This window comes from Aotus nancymaae, unplaced genomic scaffold (genome assembly GCF_030222135.1).
Source record: "Aotus nancymaae isolate 86718 unplaced genomic scaffold, 86718_ANA_hifiasm-v0.15.2.pri h1tg000073l, whole genome shotgun sequence".
NCBI lineage: Eukaryota > Metazoa > Chordata > Mammalia > Primates > Aotidae > Aotus > Aotus nancymaae.
Window position 1 is genome coordinate 423,695 of NW_026988488.1, and position 9,389 is coordinate 433,083.

The following is a 9,389-nucleotide window of genomic DNA, read 5'->3' on the forward strand; positions in this document are numbered from 1 at the left end:
CTTCGTCTAAAACACAGGAGAAACGTTTCTTACAAACTGCTCTGCTGTGCGTTCATTCACCTAAGAGAGTTGAATCTATGTATAGAATCAGCGAGATAGAAACAATTTTCTTCAAGGAGCTGCTTGGGATATTTCAGAGGGAATAGTTATATATGCTGTACAGAGAAATATCTGCTTCTAAAATAAAAGCGGAGCTATCTAAATGAATGGTTGTCAATGTGTGCTTTCAACGTACAGAGTTAAATTCATGTGTGGATTTAGCAGTTTTCAAACCCTTTCTGTACAGAATCTCAAAACAAGCATTTCCATCACAATGATGGCATATGGAAGAAACAGCCTTAAGACTTCGTCTAAAACTCATGAGAAACGCTTCTTTCAAACTTCACTGCTGTGCTATCGTTCCCCAAAGAGAGTTCAATTTATGTTTAGATTCAGCGAGTTAGAAACACTTTTCTCCTAGGAGCTGCGTTGGGATATTCCGGTACTAATGGCACTACAGGCAGTACAGAAAAATATCTTCTTCTAAAACCAAAACGGAGCTATCTAACTGAATGGTTGCCAATGAGTGCATTCAACGTACAGAGTTAAACTCATGTGTAGATTCAGCAGTTTGCAAACCCTTTCTGTGCAGATTCCCAAGACAGGCATTTCCAGCCCAATACCAACATACGCAAGAAACAGCAGTAAGACTGCATCTAAAACTCAGGAGAAACGTTTCTTTCAAACTGCTCTGCTGTGCCTTCGTTCACCTAAGAGAGTTCAATCTATGTATAGATTCAGTGAGTTAAAAACACGTTTCTTCTAGGAGCTGGGTTGGGATATTCCAGAGTGAATGGGACTATATGCTGTAGGGAGAAATATCTGCTTCTAAAACCAAAACGGAGCTATCTAACAGAATGATTGTCATTGTGTGCATTCAACTTACAGTGTTAAACCCATGTGTGGATTCAGCAGTTTGCAAACACTTTCTCTACAGAATCCCAAAACAGGCATTTTAAGTCGAATACCGGAATATGGAAGATATAGCATTAAGACTTCGTCTAAAATTCAGGAGAAACGTTTCTTTAAAACTGCTCTGTTGTGCCTTCGTTCACCTAAGAGAGTTGAAAATACGTTTAGATTGAGTGAGTTAGAAATACGTTTCTTATGGGACCTGAGTTGGGATATTCCAGGGTGAATTGGACTATATGCTGTACAGAGAAATATCTTCTTCTAAAACCAAAATGGAGCTATCTAACTGAATGGCTGTCAATGTGTGCATTCAGCTTACAGTGCTAAACTCATGTGTGGATTCCAAAGTTTGCAATCCCTTTCTCTGCGGAATCCCAAAACCAGCCTTTCCAGTCCAATACCAGCATATGTAAGAAACAGCAGTATGACTTCATCTAAAATTCAGGAGAAACGTTTCTTTCAAACTGCTCTGCTGTGCATTCGTTCACCTAAGAGAGTTGAATGTATGTATAGATTGAGCGAGTTAGAAACACGTTAGTTGTAGGAGCTGCATTGGGATATTCCAGAGTGAAAGGGACTCTATGCTATACAGAGAAATATCTGCTTCTAAAACCAAAGTGGAGCTATCTAACTGAATGTTTGTCAAAGTGTGCATTCAACGTAGAAAGTTAAACCAATGTGTGGATTCAGCAGTATGCAAATCCGTTCCGTACAGAATCCCAAAACAGGTATTTTCATCCCAATACATGAATATGGAAGACACAGCAGTAAGACTTCGTCTAAAACTCAGGAGAAACGTTTCTTTCAAACTGCTCTGCTGTACGTTCGTTCCCCTAAGAGGGTTGAATCTATGTTTAGATTCAGGGATTTAGAAAGTTGTTTCTTCCACGAGCTGTGTTGGGATATTCTGGTATTAATGTTACTATATGCTGTATAGAGAAATATCTGCTTCTAAAACAAAAACGAAGCTATCTAACTGAATGGTTGTCAATGGGTGCATTCAACGTAGAGAGTGAAACTCATGTGTGGATTTAGCAGTTTGCAAACCCTTTCTGTGCTGAATCCCAAAACAGGTATTTCCTTCCCAATACCAGCATATGGAAGAAACAGCAGTAAGACTTCGTCTAAACCTCAAGAGAAACGTTTCTTTGAAACTGCTCTGTTGCGTGCTCGTTCACCTGAGAGTGTTGAATCTACGTTTAGATTCAGTGAGTTAGAAACACGTTTATTCTGCAACCTGCGTTGGGATATTCCAGAGTGAATGGGACTATATTCTGTACAGAGAAATATCTGCTTCTAAAACCAAAACGGATCCATCTAACTGAATGGTTTCAATGTGGGCATACAACTTACAGAGCTAAATTCGTGTGATGATTCAGCAGTTTGCAAAACCTTTCTGTGCAGAATCCCAAAACAGGCATTTCCAGCCCAATACCGGCATATGTAAGAATCAACAGTTAGGCTTCGTCTAAAACTCAGGAGACAAGTTTCTTTCAAACTGTTCTGCTGTGCATTCTTTCCCCTAGGAGAGTTAAATCAATGTTTAGATTTAGTGAGTTAGAAACACGTTTCTTCTAGGAGCTGCGTTGCAAAATTCCAGAGTGAACGGGACTATATGCTGTACAGAGAAATATCTGCTTCTAAAACCAAAATGGAGCTATCTAACTGAATGGTTGTCAATGTGTGCATTGAACTGACAAAGTTAAACTCATGTGTGGATTCAGCAGCTTGCAATCAGTTTCTGTGCATAATCCCAAAACAGGCATTTCCAGCCCAATACCTGCATATGTAAGAAACAGGAGTAAGGCTTCGTCTAAACCTCAGGAGAAACCTTTCTTTCAAACTACTCTGCTGTGCGTTCGTTCACCTAAGAGAGTTGAATGTATGTATAGATTCAGCGAGTTAGAAACACGTTTCTTCTAGGAGCTGCGTTGGGATATTCCAGAGTGAAAGGGACTCTATGCTATACAGAGAAATATCTGCTTCTAAAACCAAAGTGGAGCTATCTAACTGAATGTTTGTCAAATTGTACATTCAACGTACAAAGTTAAACCAATGTGTGGATTCAGTAGTATGCAAATCCTTTCTGTACAGAATCCCAAAACAGGCATTTTCAGCCCAATACCAGAATATGGAAGATACAGCAGTAAGACTTCTTCTAAAACTCAGGAGAAACGTTTCTTTCAAACTGCTCTGTTATGCTTTCGTTCTCCTAAGAGACTTTTATCTATATTTAGATTCAGCGAGTTGGAAACTCGTTTGTTTTAGGAGCTTCGTTGGGATATTCCAGCATTAACGGGACTATATGGTGTACAGAGAAATATCTGCTTCTAAAACCAAAACGGAGCTTCCTAACTGAATGGTTGTCAATGTGTGCATACAACTTACAGAGTTAAACTCGTGTGTGGATTCAGCAGTTTGTAAACCATTTCTGTGCAGAATGCCAAAACATGCATTTCCAGCCCAATACCGGCATATGGAAGAAACAGCAGTAAGACTTAGTCTAAAACTCAGGAGAAACATTTATTTCAAACTGCTCTGTTGTGCGTTCGTTCACCTAAGAGAGTTGAATCTACGTTTAGACTCAGCGAGTTACAAACACGTTTATTCTGCGACCTGTGTTGGATAAACCAGAATGAATGGGACTATATGCTGTACAGAGAAATATCTACTTCTAAAACCAAAACGGAGCCATCTAACTGAATGGTTGTCAATGTGGGCATACAACTTACAGAGCTGAACTCGTGGGTTGATTCAGCAGTTTGCAAAACCTTTCTGTGAGAATCCCAAAACAGGCATTTCCAGCCCAATACCGGCATATGTAAGAAACAGCAGTTAGACGTCGTCTAAAACTCAGGAGACACGTTTCTTTCAAACTGTTCTGCTGTGCATTCCTTCCGCTAAGAGAGTTGAGTCTACGTTTTGATTAACCGTGTTAGAAATTCGTTTCTTCCAGTAGCGGCGTTTGGATATTCCAGTATTAATGGGACTATATGCTGTACAGAAAAATATCTGCTTCAAAACCGAAACGGAGCTATCTAATAAGTTAAACTCGTGTGTGGATTCAGCTGTTTGTTAACCCTTTCTATGCGGAATGCCAAAACAGGCATTTCCAGTCCAATACCAGCAAATATAAGAAACAGCAGTAAAACTTCGTCTAAAACTCAGGAGAAACGTTTCTTTCCATCTGCTCCACTGTGCGTTTATTCACCTAAAAGAGTTGAATCTATGTTTAATTTCACTGAGTTAGAAAGACGTTTCTTCTATGCGCTGCATTGCAATATTCCAGAGTGAATAGGACTATATGCTGTACAGAGAAATATCTCCTTCTAAAACCAAAACGGAGCTATCAAACTGAATGTTTGTCAATGTGTGCATTCAACTTACAGAGGTAAACTCACGTGTGGATTCAGGACTTTGCAAACCCTTTCTGTGCAGAATACCAAAACAGGTATTTCCAGCCCAATACCGGCATATGGAAGAAACAGCAGTAAGACCTCATCAAGAAATTCAGGAGAAACGTTTCTTTCAAACTGCTCTGCTGTGCATTCGTTCACCTAAGATAGTTGAATCTATGTTTAGATTCAGCGAGTTAGAAACACGTTTCTTCTAACAGCTGCGTTGGGATATACCAGTATTAACGGGACTATGTGCTGTACAAAGAAACATCTGCTTCTAAAGCCAAAACGGAGCTATCTAACTGAATGGTTATCAATGTGTGCGTACAACTTCCAGAGTTAAACTCGTGTGTGGATTCAGCAGTTTGTAAACCGTTTCTGTGCGGAATCCCAAAACAGGCATTTCCAGCCCAAAGCGGCATATGTAAGAAAGAGCAGTAAGACTTCGTCTAAAACTCAGGAGAAACGTTTCTTTCAATCTGCCCTGCTGTACGTTCGTTCCCCTATGAGAGTGGAATCTAGTTTGGATTCAGTGAGTTAGAATCACGTTTCTTCTAGAAGATGTGCTGGGATATTCCAGTATTAATGGGACTATATGCTGTACAAAGATATATCTGCTTCTAAAACCAAAAGGGAGCTATGTATTTGAATGGTTGTCAATATGTACATACAACGTCCAGAGCTAAACTTGTGTGTGGATTCAGCAGTTGTAAACCCTTTCTGTGTAGAATGCCTAAACAGGCATTTCCAGCCCAATACCGGCATATGGAAAAAACAGCAGTAAGACTTTGTCTAAAACCCAGTAGAAACGGTTCTGTCAAACTGCTCTGCTGTGTGGTCCTTCACCTAAGAGAGGTGAATTTATGTTTAGATTCAGCGAGTTAGAAACACGTTTCTTCTAGGAGCTGTGTTGGGATATTCCAGAGAGAATGTCACTATATGCTGTAGATAGAAATATCTGCTTCTAAAATTAAAATGGAGCCATCTAACTGAAAGGTTGTCAATGTGTGCTTTAAACGTACAGGGCTAAACTCATGTGTGGATGCAGGACTTGGCAAAAGCTTTCTGTGCAGAATCCCGAAACAGGCATATCCAGCCCAGTACCTGTATATGGAAGAAACAGCATTAAGACCTCGTCTAAAACTCAGGAGAAACGTTTCTTTCAACCTGCTTGGCTGTGCATTCGTTCATCTAAAAGAGTTGAATGTATGTTTAGATTCAACGAGTTAGAAACACGTTTCTTCTGACACCTGAGTTGCGATATTCCAGAGTGAATAGGACTATATGCTGTACAGAGAAATATTTGCTTCTAAAACGAAAACGGAGGCATCTAATTGAATGGCTGTCCTTTTGTGCATACAACTTACAGAGAGAAACTCCTGTGTGGATTCAGCAGTTTGCACACTCTTTCTGTGCAGATTCCCAATATAGGCATTTCCAGACCAATACCGGCATATGTAAGAGACAGCAGTAACACTTTGTCTAAAAGGCAGGAGAAACGTTTCATTCAAATTCCTCTGCTGTTCGTTCGTTCAGCTAAGAGAGTTGAATATATGTATAGATTCAACGAGTTAGAAACTCGTTTCTTCTAGGAGTTGCGTTGGGGTATTCCAGAGTGAATGGGAATATATGCTGTATAGAGAAATATCGGCTTCTAATACCAAAACAGACCTATCTAACTGAATGGTTCTCAAAGTGTGCATTGAACTTACAGAGTTAAACTCCTGTGTGGATTAAATAGTTTGCAAAACCTTTCTGTGCAGAATCCCAAAACAGGAATTTCCAGCACAATACTGGCATATGGAAGAAACAGCAGTAAGATTTCGTCTAAAACTCAGGAGAAACGTTTATTTCCAAATGCTCTGTTATGCGTTCATTCACCTAACATAGTTGAACCTATGTTTAGATTAAGCGAGTTAGAAACACGTTTCTTCTGGGACCTGCGTTGGAATATTCAAGAGTGAATGGTACTATATGCTGTACAGAGCAATATCTGCTTCTAAAACCAAAACGGAGCTATCTAACTGAATGGTTGTCAATGTGTGCATTCCACTTACAAAGTTAAACTCATGTGTGTATTCAGGAGTTTGCCAAAGCTTTCTGTGCAGAATCCCAAAACAGGCATTTCCAGCCGAAAACTGGCAAATGGAAGAAACAGCAGTAAGACATTGTCTAACACTCAGGAGAAACGTTTCTTTCAAACTGCTCTGGTGTGTGTTCGTTCATCTAAAGGAGTTCAATCTATGTTTAGATTCAGCGAGTTAGAAACACGTTTCTTCAAGGAGCTGCATTGGGATATTCCAGCATTAATGGGACTATATGCTGTATAGAGAAATGTCTGCTTCTAAAACCAAAACGGAGCTATCTAACTGAATGTTTGTCAATGAGTGCATACAACTTACACAGTTAAACTCATGTGTGGATTTAGCAGTTTTCCAACCCTTTCTGTGCAGAATCAAAAAACACGGATTTCCAGTACAGCAATGGCATAACAAAAAACAACAGGACGACTTCGTCTAAAACTCAGGAAAAACGTTTTTTACAAACTGCACTGCTGTGCGTTCATTCACCTAAGAGAATTGAATCTACGTTCAGATTCAGAGAGTTAGAAACACGTTTTTTCTAGGAGCTGCATTGGGATATTCCAGTATTAATGGGACTAAATGCTGTACAGAGAAATATCTGCTTCCAAATCCAAAACAAAGCAATCTAACTGAATGGTTGTCAATGTGAGCAATCAACTTACAGAGTTAAACTCATTTGAGGATTCAGCAGTTTGCAAACACTTTCTGTGCAGAATCCCAAAAGAGGCATTTCCAGCCCAATAATGGCCTAGGGAAGAACCAGCAGTAAGACTTCGTCTGAAACCCAGGAGAAACGTTTCTTTCAAACTACTCTGCTGTGCAGTCGTTCACCTAAGGGAGGTGAATTTATGTTTACATTCAGCGAGTTAGAAACACGTTTCTTCTAGGAACTGTGTTGGGATATTCCAGAGTGAATGGGAGTATATGCTATACAGAGAAATATGTGCTTCTAAAACCAAAATGAAGCTATTTAACTGAATGGTTGTCAATGTGTGCATTCAATTTACAGAGTAAAACTCATGTGTGGATGCAGGAGTTTGCAAATGCTATCTGTGCAGAATCCCGAAAAAGGCATTTCCCGCCCAGTGCCTGCATATGGAAGAAACAGCATTAAGACTTCATCTAAAACTCAGGAGAAACGTTTCTGTCAAAATGCTCTGCTGTGCGTTCATTCACCTAAGACAGTTGAATCTACGTTTCGGTTCAACGAGTTACAAACACGTTTCTTTTAGGAGATGCGTTGGGATATTCCAGAGTGAATGGGACTATATGTTGTACAGAGCAATATCTGGTCTAAAACCAAAACGGAGCTATCTACTGAATGGTTCTGAATGTGTGCATTGAACATACAGAGTTAAACTCATGTGTGGATTCAGGAGTTTGAAAACCTTTCTGTGCAGAATCCCACAACAGGCATTTCCATCCCAGTACCGGCATATGCAAGAACCAGCAGTAAGACTTCGTCTAAAACTCAGGAGAAACATTTCTCTCAAACTGCTCTGCTGTGCGTTCGTTCACCTAAGAGAGTTGAATCTACGTATAGGTTCAGGGATTTAAAAACACGTTTCTTCCAGGAGCTGCGTTGGGATATTCCAGAGTGAATGGAACTATATGCTGTGCCGAGAAATATCTGCTTCTGAAACCAAAACGGAGCCATCAAACTGAATGGTTGCCAATGTGTTCATACAACTTACACAGCTAAACTCGTGTGTGGATTCAGCAGTTTGCAATCCCTTTCTGTGCAGAATACCAAAACAGGCATTTCCAGCCCAATACCGGCATTTGGAAAAAACATCAGTAAGACTCCGTCTAAAACTCAGGAGAAACCTTTCATTCAATCTGCTCTGCTGTGCGTTCTTTGACCTAAGAGACTTGAATCTTTGTATAGATTCAGCGTGTTAGAAACACGTTTCTACTAGGAGCTGCATTGTTATATTCCAGAGTTAATGGGACTATATACTGTACAGAGAAATATCTGCTTCTGAAACCAAAACGGAGCTATCCAACTGAATGGTTGACAATTTGTGCATTCAACTTACAGAGACAAACTCATGTGTGGATTCTGCAGTTTGCAAATGCTTTGTGTGCAGAATCCCAAAACAGGCATTTCAAGCCCAATACCAGCATATGGAAGAAACAGCAATAAGACTTCGTCTAAAACTCAGGAGAAACATTTCTTTCAAACTGCTCTGCTGTGCATTCTTTCCTCGATGAGAGTTGAATCTACACTTTGATTCAGCGAGTTAGAACCACGTTTCTTCTATGAACTGCGTTGGGAAATTCCAGAGTGATTTTGACTATACGCTGTACAGAGAAATATCTGCTTCTAAAACCAAAACGGAGCTATCTAAATGAATGGTTGTCAATGTGTGCATTCAACTTACATGGTTAAACTCCTGTGTGGATTCAGCAGTTAGCAGTGCATTTCTGTGCAGAATCCCAAAACAGGCATTTCCAGCCCAATTCCAGCATATTGTAGGAACAGCAGAAGGACTTCGTCTAAAACTGAGGAGAAACGTTTCTTTCAACCTGCTTGGCTGTGCGGTCATTCAACTAAGAAAGTTGAATCTATGTATAGATTCACCGAGTAAGAAACACGTTTCTTCCATGAGCTGTGATGGGATATTCCAGAGTGAATGGGATTATATGCTGTACAGAGAAATATCTGCTTCTAAAACCAAAACGGAGCTATCTAACTGAATGGTTGTCAATGTGTGCATTCAACTTACAGAGTTAAACTCATATGTGGATTCAGCAGTTTGCAAACCCTTTCTGTGCAGAATCACAAAACAGGCATTTCCAGCCCAATACCGTCATATGGAAGAAACAGCTGTAAGACTTCTTTAAAAACTCAGGAGAAATGTTTCTTTCAAACTGCACTGCTGTGCATTCGTTCACCTAAGAGAGTTGAATCTATGTTTCATTTCAGCGAGATAGAAACACGTTTCTTCAAGGA